The following is an 11,695-nucleotide window of genomic DNA, read 5'->3' on the forward strand; positions in this document are numbered from 1 at the left end:
AAGGGAAGACGGCAGAGAGGGAGGGGGGTGGGTAGGGGGGAGGTTACTGCGTGGATGAAGTGATATTCCAGATATAGGTGGCTTTACGGCAACAATCTAGTGTTATGTTTTATTTTTTTTTCTTGGCACATTATTCACGTTCAGTGAGAGTGGTGGCAGGGAATTCATTAGTTTTTGTATGTACCTGGCTGTTGCGTATGAATGGGGTAGGCACCTTTATTTGAATTATTTGAAGATTTCGCCCGCTCATTAGAAGGTGCGCGCAGTCGTAGTAAACTTGCATCGAGCAATACGTGGTACTTATAGCAATGCTGGTATTGCTCTGTTGCTCTTCATTCCTCTACCCTATTCAGTCCTTTCTGTGTAGGTACTATTACTGCAACTGTGCCACAAAAGCCGGGGTTCCTAGGAGCGAACGAACTCTTTCGGGGGAGTTCTAATGCTACCAAATTTGCAATAGCGAAGCCTGGCGCAAGTTGTGTCTCATGTATTTCGCTGTACGTGTCCAACTGCTATGGAATAGCGGTATGGTTCTTCGGGCGCTTAGGCTGGCGAATGCATGTAGACTGCTTTCATAATTTGCGAACTCCCAAGTTATATGGACTGGCAATTTGTTCTCGTTAGGCTCTGATTCGACGACCTAGACGCCAGCGGCGGTATTTCTATGGCGACGCTTCGTTTTTCCTTTTTAATACGGTGTAATAATTTTTCTGGTGTCTCCCAACACTATATTTGCATCTGCTGCATTAAAAACTCATCACATGTCATGTCTGCCTCGATTCATCCTGAGCCTCACATGGCCCATCTAGGCACTTCAGTCCCTTATCACGTACTCCGACTTCTACCTTTCTTGTGTGTGTGTGTGAAGGGGCGTATACACATTGTTGAATTATGTCACACAAAATTCGGCGATTTCCGCGCTGCAAGTTTCTAACTGGGTCTCGGTAAGAAAATTACAGTGATCGCTGCAAAATTGATGCGATACCTACATTAGAAATTCGTGATCCGTTCTCCTTGGCGCTCGTGAGAAGGAACTTTGTGTAACGCCTCTATAGGAGATGGATCCGAAGATGACGCCGTCGGCTTAGGTAGTGAGACAGGAGAAAAAAAAACAGAAATGAACTGCCGTTTCGGCCAACGCGACGAAATGACGTGGTGTCTGGCGCAGCATCGTGCATGGTAAGTTCTTTTCTTTTCGAGTGTTATCAGTTCCAGTAAACATTCGCGGGTATTCGCGCGAACATTCCCCTTTCAGCACAAGTGCGAGACGCCTTCGTTTGCAGAAGTGGTGGTGGTAAGGAGAAACGCATTTTTCTTCCTGCTTTTATTCGTCCTGCCTTCCGCATATTATTGCAGGAGACAATTATTTTCCCATACCTTCGCAAATTTGCTACCTACAGTGTCAATGTCATGGCACCGCCAAGGTGTCTGGTTTCATCCGGTCGCGTGCTTTGATGTACAAGCAGACCCGTATAACAGAGGGAAAGCGCAATGTTCTTATAGACCTCGCACAGTTATGGCTTGTAACGTATTACTTTCGTATCTTCGAACCACGTACAATGGGAGTCGCACCTGTCTAGAGTGGTCCAGTGGCAGACTGCTAACTGCCGGTTGAACGCTACGGCTAACTCGCGGTAGCTGCTGGGTGCCCGGTCTGCATGTTCCGTAGCGCGTCAACCCAGCACGCCTGTGGTATGATAATGCGTAAGTTTTGTTGCTGCGTCGGGCTGTACGTTTCTTTTTTTTTTTTTTGCGAACGATGGCGACGAAATCGGCCGATCGACCACTCTTAAGTGTGACTCACGCTGTACACATCATGTGCTATCTTTTGTACCGTTACTCTTATGCTCTTATGTTGGGTGTAAGATATAGCTCGCGATCTCCTCCCTAAATTAATGGCAACGTAAAAATATTTTTTTTTCTCAGCTACCACGGCAGCGAATTTGATGGCGTTTCTTGCCTTTAAAAGAAAAAGTTAAGGACCAGTGACTGTATGAAGCTAATTCCTGATTTAGCTTTTTTTAAGAATACTTAAAAATTGAAAAAAACTGAAGAACAAAAACTTATATTGCAAGTGTACAAATCTTTAACTAGGCGATAAAAATCGATATCGCGATTCTGTACACTGCACCTAATAATACAACTAAAGCGGACAGAAGTTGACGTACCATATATCGCCGTGAATTACACCACTAACTTGCGAGTGGGACTTTTGCAAAATCCTCGTATACATTGCGACAATTTCACGTAAACGTTAAATTCCTATATAAAATTTGTTCTCTTTAAAGGTTCTAACAATTGTAGTTTACAGGACTGCGATATCTGTTTTGGTGCAGAGTTACCTATGTGAATCTTTGCGCTTCAATTTCTTTCTTTGTTTCTTTTTTTCTTTCTTTTTTTTTACACTTCAAAGTTCTTCGTTTGAAAACGAAAATCAGCGTGAGCCCCGAGTTAAAGTTTCCTTTAAGTCGGACAAACTAGATTACGGCGTAAATAATCTACGGTTGGTTTTGCCTCGGCATTTACGTGCCATGCATATTATGTGTTGTTATCTCGTCGGGTTTTAAATGCGAAACACTTCTTGGCGAACATTTGCCCCTTTAACAGTATCTATCCATCTAGCCGCCTTCGTCTTGGTGCTATCATGATCGTTCCGTTAATTTGGTATGTACCAAAATTCATATAGTATGACAAGAGTGTATGACAAACAAATTATAGATCATGACATGCGTGTCATGTAGGTCAAGAAACAGCCGCCTTCGTCTTGGTGCTATCATGATCGTTTCGTTCCCTTGGAACGTACCAAAATTGGCATAGTATGACAAGAGTGTATGGAGAACTTGAATGATAGGTCATGACATGAAGGTCAAGACATGCGTTCCATGTAGGCCATGAAACTGACACCTACGTCTTGGTGCTCACGTGGTCGTTTCGTTACCTCGGTATCTGCCAAAATTGGTACAGTATGACAAGAGTTTATGACAAACACAAATGATAGCTAATCACATGAATGTCAAGACATGCGTGTTATGTAGGTCTTGAAACAGCCGCCTACATCTTGGTATCTACCAAAATTGGCATAGTATGACAAGAGTGTATGACGAACATAAATGATAGGTCATCACATGCATTTCATGTAGGTCAGAAAACAGCCGCCTACATCTTGGTGCTCACGTGGTCGTTTCGTTAACTTGTGTTAAGGGGACGGGGTTTCGGTAACCTTCAACTGCGCGTGCTTGAAGCTCGAACGAAATTGACTATCGGAGAGGGTACGGCAGGGAAGGCGATATGATGTAAGAACAAGTAACAGAACTTTAATACATCGTTACAGATGGGCGCTCCAAGAGAAAAAGTACAGAAACGTTCGGCGTGCGTGCTCCTGTACGCAAGGGCAGAGAAGATCTGCTCGTGGCGTCTCGCTGGCCTTCTTATACCCTAAATCATCCGGGCAACCTCACTCTCTCTTGCTCCCTGGTAAGGGGCCTTGTCAGCACACTGCTCGAACCCCACAGAGGAATACGGAGAGAAACCACTCCCTGGCGTAGAGGTGGTGAGCGTAGGTCACATCGGGTCAGCACACTGGTCAGCCCACACAGAGAAATTCGGAGAGGAACCACTCCTTGGAGTAGAGGTGATGAGCTTACGTCACATTGGGTCAGCACATTGGTCAGCACACTGGTCAGCTCACACAGACAAATTCGGAGAGAAACCACTCCCTGGAGTAGAGGTGGTGAGCATATAGGTCACATTGGCTCAGCAAACTGGTCAGCACACTGGTCAGCCCGCATAGAGGAATTCGGAGAGAAACCACTCCCTGGCGTAGAGGTGGTGAGCGCAAGGTCACATCGGGTCAGCACACTAGTCAGCCCACACAGAGGAATTCGGAGAAACCACTCCCTGGCATAGAGTTGGTGAAAGTAGAATAGGATTTACTCTGGTGCATAATACCGTCACACACACCCGACGGACAAGCCTTTTCATGTTGACTAGCGTGACAATTAGGCACGTTGTGTCTCAGGCTCTTCGCATCGGTTCCATTCATTGCTGCACAAAGTGAACCGTAAGACTTTGTAGGCTCCCCGCACGCTGCTTTGCATAACATCGATTCTCACAGGGCGTGGTATCTGCCGGCTTTTTTTTAATGTCCTTTGTTAAGTCATACAATGTAGACACTATATTGTGTGTTGTTTGTCACTTGGTGTATAATACGAGTCTATGACCCGTGTTCGTGGCCGACTTTCATGCCGAAACTTTCTTTGCCTCTTCCCGCCACTTTAGATAGATGGTTGTCTGGCCGACCAAAGCCAAGCCGACACCGGAGACAGTGTGACCGAAAAGCGATGACTTCGATCATGTGCCGATCCTGATTCCACTGCCCTGTACGCGTACTCGCACAAGCTTTAATGTGGTTTGTAACATGGCCCACGCGATGACACAAAATCCAGACGCCTGATATCATCAGCCAATACAGCTATTGCTAAATAATAAGTGTCCCCTGCATCATATCTCAGGAGGTATAATGGGTCGTTATCACTCGATTTTCATAATAATGCTATCATGATTCCTGACAAAATTTTTTGTCCATGGTACTTAACATCGACTGCGCTGAAATAAAGCGTGCCAAATTTGAAGAAAAAAACGCACACTCAGTAATTTTTCGTATGACTAATGAAGAAGCACGCCAACAGTGACTGAGCATTTCTTCTCCAGCCGCGGCAAACGAAAAGGCGTAAGCTGTAAATGCCGGCTGGGCGGTGGCAAGCAGCACATCTCACGTGATATGTTTTGGTCATCGTTTGGTTTACACGTCGCAGCGAGAGGACGCGCAGCTTCTGTACCGCTACAGCGAAAGGGGGGGCGGTCGTGCAACCCTTGAAGGGAAGCTTCACCGGGTGGCTGCAGGTGATGCACGCTCGTGAGGCGCAGTAATTCAGGCACCCCACCGGGAACCGCCCTTCCGTACTTCCCAGGCGTGACTCACGCGTGGTCCAGTCTTCGTGGCGCCTCTTTGGGGCGTACGCAGTGCGCCGCAACTGACAGCTGCCTGTCTCACGCGCGAGAAAAGAAAAAAAAGCAACAAGCGCGCGAAAACGGATTACGAACGGCAAGAAAGAAAACTTGGCGGAGACAAGTTCAGGGACGATGCGTGGAGCCCGTCGCTCGGCTCAGAATGCCTGGACTCTGCCGTCATGGTGCCGAAGTCACATCCAAGAACACCGTCAATAATTCTGGCCAAGCGCAGGAGAGAATTGGTTATTCCTGAATTTGCCTAGCGTTGTTGAAAATTTTAGCTCGGTACCGCACTCTCGAGAAGCAAGTGGGGCAGCCCGGCAGGAGACGCCTTGGAAGTGCCCTTCGTTTGCCTTGGTGTCATAACGGCTGCGGGATTCCGGACTCGAAAATCTCCGCTGCAGGTGTCTCTTCTTGTACGCGGTTGCACGCTTTGTTAACAATGACTTCTTTAAAACAGTCCATTTTGTAAACGCTGCTTGGGACTTTCTTTATAAACTGGCCATGCATCCCTATACAACCGTGTGTACGTACTTGTTCAGAACATGTTCGTCGAAGCTCACTTCTGCGCCTTATATTATGACACGTGGTGGAGCGTGCTTTAAGGACTATGTTTCGCAGTCGATAGCCTGTAATAGTCAAGGAACATGTCGCGTGATTGCGTCCATGCGTGTGTGTCTGCACGTGCGTCCGTGCCAGTGCAGGAGAAAGTGATAGCAAATAACAAACACAGGTTCTAAGCCGCAGGAACGACGCTGTAACCTCTTGAATATCTCATGAGAAAGGCGAACAGTTGATTGCATCATCAGGACATCGAGTACCGGCATGCACCGAATACCTGAGGCCTCGCGAAAATGCAAGCGGCGCCTTGGCACTACCTTAAATATTGCTGGTGTGATTGAAGCGTGCAGTAGCTGCGCAATCATGTGACTCCTCTGCCAGTGCGCTATGCGTGGTAGACAAAGGAAGCACATTAGTGTCGCAAATAACGCCATATATAGTTTCGAATGGCGAATATAAACTACAGAATTTTCCTAACTCTTTCATTCGCTCCATGTTAATGTGTTTTGGCAATCATCATGTGCTTGCCATTGAGACACGACATGCGACAAGATTGCGTTTATAGTACCAAAAACAAATCAGAGTTTAAAGCAGTCGGTGTCAGAGAAATGAATCTGCCAAAACACCTGGAAAGTTATTCTGCTAGCAGCTCCTAGAACACAGTCACTCTCTCCTTTGTCAATCTGGCTGCGGGAAAAAGAAGGTGTAAAGACTGTAAATATCCCCGTCGGCCACCCAAATATTGTCTCGCGCAGCGCATCAAACTTTCATGAAAATGGGCGTATTCTCATCTGCGCCCTCAAGAACTGCTCATGCGGTGACCACGCCCTACAGCGCGAGGATTACCAGTGCGAGAACTCAAGCATCACGTAATGAACCATGTAAAACAAAAAGAAGGCAAAGAGATTTATCATCGTTACGAGCGCGAGCAGTATAATAGAAAGGGTGGTCAATATACAAGCCATACCAACAAAAATAATATCACAAGAAGCCGGGAAAAGGAACGAGCGCTTCTTGGCCATTTTCTGCGAGTCACAACCAAAATAAAAACAAAATGGAACTGCGCAAAGAATGCAACGCGGGGAACAGCGTAATGGCCTTCCAGGGGCTCGTCGCTTGACTGCCCCTCTGCCCGATGTGACGTTGTGCACTTGTCGAAGTTCTTCGACCAGTCGCGTGTCGGGCCGGCCCACAATGCCGATGGCCACCACCGAGTGCAGCGATGTGGCGTGCGAGATCGCAGAGCCAAAGTTCTGTGGCACTCTGATGCGGAAGTTTGGCACCGCCCCTGCTTGGCGAACGCCTGACAGCATCCGTCGGGAGAAGAAAAGGGGCCCAGTGTGGAACGGAAAGGTTTTCCTTGCACCGCGGATCGCGCCGGCTATACAGCCCCCAGAAAGAAAGAAAAAAAAAACGTCTGATTGTTGTTTGCGGTGTAGCTTTTGTTTTCATCCTTTGTCAGTTCACTACCTCCTTTTCCCTTTCTTTTTTCTTGCTGAGAGCTCCAACTTGTACATTTTGGAGGAAAAAAAGTCTCTGCGATGAATATGAGGAAAACATTAAGCAAAGTCCTGGCGAAAGAGTGACACGGTCAGAGTGCTGGAACGTCTTGAGAGTTGCGCCGCGTTGTTGCTGGTCGCCGGCGGCGGTGTTCAGTCCCCTTTAGCGAGATTGGTTGCGGTGAGCGCGCGTGTCAGGTGGCGGACCGTACACGTCGAATACATTAACGTGGACAGACGCATGCAAAATCGATCGCGGAAAGTTGCGGTAGCACGCACTTCCCACGACTCGCAATCTCTCAACCGAACGCGATCCGGCCAGGGCAATACGCTATTTCACTTTCGGCCGCATTGTCTTACCCTCCCTCACCTTTCAGCGCTTTTACCCAGAGTGTTGTCAAAGCAGGCCGAGCGAATTTCCTGCTTTATTTCACTTTGCGTGCCTGTTGCTGGAGTTGTCCACTTCTCGGAAACCCAGGTCTTGCTTTCGAGAAGAAAACAAAGGCAGGTAAGCAATAAAGTAAGTGATTAAGTTAGTAAAATAAAAGAAAGTAGCCTGAGTCAATAGGTCGGTAGAGGAAGGGAGGGATGAAAGAATTAAGGAAGGAAGGAAGGAAGGAAGGAAGGAAGGAAGGAAGGAAGGAAGGAAGGAAGGAAGGAAGGAAGGAAGGAGTCATGCATTCGCTGGTCGCCTTCTCCCCCATTTCATTCATACGGGTACATTTCATATACGGGTACATAAGACCCAGTAGCTAAGCTGCGTTCGTGTATACAAAAGCAGCTCCACATATCTACGTATGGTATCGACTTCTCGGTGACACAACTCCTCACCTACCCCATCCCGAGCCCGAGTCCCCTTCCAGCATATACGAAAGCAGCTCACGCAAAAGACGCCGTTCCGTTCCCGCACTGGCTCCCGTCATCGGCAGCAGGCAGTGTTCCCGGCAACGCCGGGTCATCCTAACGAAGGCGTCCCCTTCTGGACGGAGCCGCGCGTCGCTCCCAAAGCACACAAAGGCCGCGGCAGCGCGCGTCGCGGCACGTCTTGCACCTCACCCCTCTTTTCTTGTGTCTCGATGGCGTACTGCTTTCTTTGTTATTGTTAGTTTCTTTGGGGGGTGGGTGGCGCCTTACTTCTCTCGCGGCGTCTGCTTTGATTGAGAGAGGCAGCGCGTCGGGAGCACGGTCGAGCAGCGAGGCTGCGATGACGAGGCGAGCCGATGGAGAAGGGCGGTTCTGGCCGGGATGGAGAGGGACCGCGAAGGACTCAGATGCAGCCGTTCTCACCACCAAGAGAGAAGAGACAGCGTCGTCGATGGCGGGCTTCCTTCTTCATCTCGCACCCACACGCCTCCGTGGACGCAGCAGCACTGCTCGCGCGCGCGCGCACTCATCCCGAGTGCGTCCCGCTTCTCTTTCTGCCGCTCTCGTGCGTTCCGCTTGCGTCGCCGTCCGTCCAGTGTCCGTGGCTGCCGGTGAAATGGAAGAAGCCTGAGAAATAAACGAACACGGCCGCCGAACTCCATTGTGCCCGGATACGCGAGCCGGCTGCTCTGCTCTGCCCTGCACCCCCCCCCCCCCATCACCTTTCATCTGCTTCCTCTTCTTTCCTCGCCGAGTAGGCGTCAGTGCAGCCGCCCGCCCCTTCCCTTCCCCCCCCCCCCTCCCGAGCTTGGGCGGATGCGGCAAGCAAGCGGTGTATCAGCTGTGACTTGTACACAATGCCGTCTCTATTTTAATTTCACCACTGAGAAAGTCAAACTTTGCACTCCGGGAGCTTAATTTTCCGGTGCTATTTTTGTTTTCCGGGTTATGGGGTTAGGCGCTCGGCAGCTAGGCTTATGTTGTATGAGGACTCTTCAGAGACATGCGGTCGCTAACCGTAATGTGAACGCGCTATGATGCCTTTTCGTAACTGGTACCAATTTTAAGGAAAATGTTGACGCGTCATTTTAACTACGTGCTATCGCGCCCGCTTCACTTGCATACAGAGGTTAATGCAGTTGTAGTTGACCCTGTCCACAGGTCTTTGAATATATAGGGACAGCAGAAGAAGTGGGGGAGTGGGCACGTCATTTCTGTCTTCTCTGCGTATAAACTTCCTCTTTTGAATGCCGAGGTCAGATTAAGGTCACGCGCAAGGACTCGTCAATTCAGTCTTCGAAAAAAATGTAGGCTGATCCCGGAGGTTGTGCAACTCAAAAAACAGCCTGACGCAGTGCAAACACTGGATATATCGCGTATTATGGGGGTCCCAGTGTGTGGTACCATACATACATAGTGCGAACAAACCCCGGGTGTAGGGGGTGCGAGTTAAGGAGGTCCGCGGTGGTTGGTGACGCACATGACCGCAGACATCGGCTCCAACATCCACTGGCCCCCGTTTTCATGCTGTCGTCGCTACTCCGTCGTCGTCATTTCGTTGCCTTCACGACATTGCGATAATTATTTTTTTGTTGTCATGTCACCGCCATCTCTCCCCGCTTTTACTATGTTGCTGTCACTGCGTTGTCACATCGTCGTCGTCGTCATCACGCCGTCTTCGAGCTGTTGTCGTCTTACTGTCGTCATCATTCTATCATCGTCATCACAAAGTCGCCGTCGTACCGTCGTGGTCATTCCATCGCGGTCATTTTGTCGTAGCGATTGCACTTTCATCAACCCATTGTCGTCATACCTTTGTCATCACACCGTCGTCATGATTCCACCTTCATCATCCCTCTGTCGTCGTCATACGTGTCGTCGTATACCATTTTCATCACACCGTCTTCGCCATACCATTGTAATCATTTAAAATCTATATCGTCATCCCACCGGTATCACTCCAGCATCGGCATCACGTTGTCGTCGCGCCGTTGTCGTTGCTCCATCATCGTCTTACCACCGTCGTCACTCCAGCCTAGTCATCACATCGTCGTCATGTAATCGCAGTCACACCAACGACACGCTCATTTGCGCTTTCTTTACTTTTCCTAAATGTTTCGCACGACATAGACAATCATGAAGAATGTTTTCTGCCTTAATTTGTTTTTCTCTTTCCCAGTGTAGAGTAGCCAGCCAAGCTCACCCCTCCCTCTTCTGACTCCCTACTTGTCCCTCGCAACCTCAGTCTAGCACCTACTGGTTGAAGAAACGGTTTGGAGAAAAGTGATGCGATGGAGCACGGCGCATATGGCGCTCCTCAGGCTGGCCAAAAAATGTCTTATGACCGGAACGTGCATCCGTATTCAGCGCGCAAGTGGGTTGGGCGAAAAATCTGGGAACTAGGGTGGGGTTCTTACGCCAGTCTCATGACTTCATCAGCGGGAAGAATAAAATGTCTTCCTTTCTTTTTTCCAGAGGTAGACGCTGGCCCCTGGGCGCCAGCCGCAAGGACCCATGGGACAGCTCACTCGTCTCCGCTTAGCTGACCTCAGCCGAAGACAACGACGCGTGTTCCTTGACCGCCTCGCTGCCCACAGCGTACAGGTACCGTGTGCGTGTCATGTGGTCGTTATACGGCTTCGTCCCGTCCCCCGCCTCTCCAGGGTCCTGTGTTCTCGGCCCCTCCTTCGAGGCAATAAAGCCTGGCAAGCGCCATCTTTGGCCGACCCTGTGTTCGAAGCGGTCCTCGGTCCAACCAAGGGGGTACACCGTATACGTGCGTCCGTGCGTGCGTGTGAGAGTGTGTGTGTGTGTGTAGTACGTTCGTGCGTGCTTGAACGCAGCGGTCGTGCAGCGTGCGCCGGAGGTGGAGGTTGGAGAGAGAGGGAGCTTCTTTCTCGGCCGCGGTCGTCAATAATAGCCGAGGTCGTTACGAGCACTGCAGCCTCTAGCAGCGTCGGCCGGCGCGAGTCCTCCTCTTCTCGCGTCGAAGATCCGGAAATTGGCGCGCATGCGTCACAGCCCGCGCTGCCTCATCTCCTGCGGCAGGTCCGAGACGATACACGTACGTGTAGCCTACGTGGTGCTCCAAGTGGCGGTGGTCGTCGTCGCGGTCCACCGGCCGTCCCTGCGCCAGTTCGCACGTCCGAAGTGACTCCGTCTTTGCGCAGCGCGCCTGTCTTCGTATCCCCTCACCGCCTCCGGTACTCGCATGCGGATATTTATTCTCGGTAAAGGTTCCTATCCAAACAAAAAAGAAAGGCGAATCTGTCGACGTGGTTATAGGTGGGAGCGGCCAGAGTGAGCTTTATCGTGTTACGCGTCTTCGGCTTCGATACAAGGCGCACATGCGCTGTTCGTCGGTGCTTGACTGCACACGGCTGAAATGATATGGCTAGGGATACGCGACGTTGGTCGGCATGGATGTCGTCGCCGCATTGTGCTCTTAGTACGGGCGACATCAGAATAACGACAGTATGATGTAAACGCATTATATTGTTCAGCATTGTTTGTGGTTTCAGTTAGTCGTTCAATGAGTGAATGGTTAATAATTTTCACATTCGTTTTCCTCTGCGAAGTGACAAATTCCTGCATGCATGCCTGACATACTGATCCAGACGAAAAATTCGTGAAAGGTAAATCAAGAGTCGCCAAACAAACGCGCACGCCCAGCACACCAAGACATATGCACACTTATTCAATGCTATCTACGAAGCATCGTTTAGTCATGTGGCTCTTAATAAAAAGGGTCCGAGTCTGAG

At 49.6% G+C, this 11,695-nt stretch overlaps 1 long non-coding RNA gene across 1 annotated transcript in view; it reads left to right on the plus strand.

Moving 5' to 3' along the window:
• Positions 1–10,633, plus strand: part of LOC142570930 (uncharacterized) — a 185,330-nt gene extending 174,697 nt beyond the window's left edge. Inside the window, exon 3 of the long non-coding RNA XR_012825715.1 lies at positions 10,410–10,633. This is a non-coding gene — a long non-coding RNA (uncharacterized LOC142570930). The remainder of the gene's footprint in view (positions 1–10,409) is intronic.
• The last annotated feature ends 1,062 nt before the right edge of the window (positions 10,634–11,695 follow it).

This window comes from Dermacentor variabilis, chromosome 2 (assembly GCF_050947875.1).
Source record: "Dermacentor variabilis isolate Ectoservices chromosome 2, ASM5094787v1, whole genome shotgun sequence".
NCBI lineage: Eukaryota > Metazoa > Arthropoda > Arachnida > Ixodida > Ixodidae > Dermacentor > Dermacentor variabilis.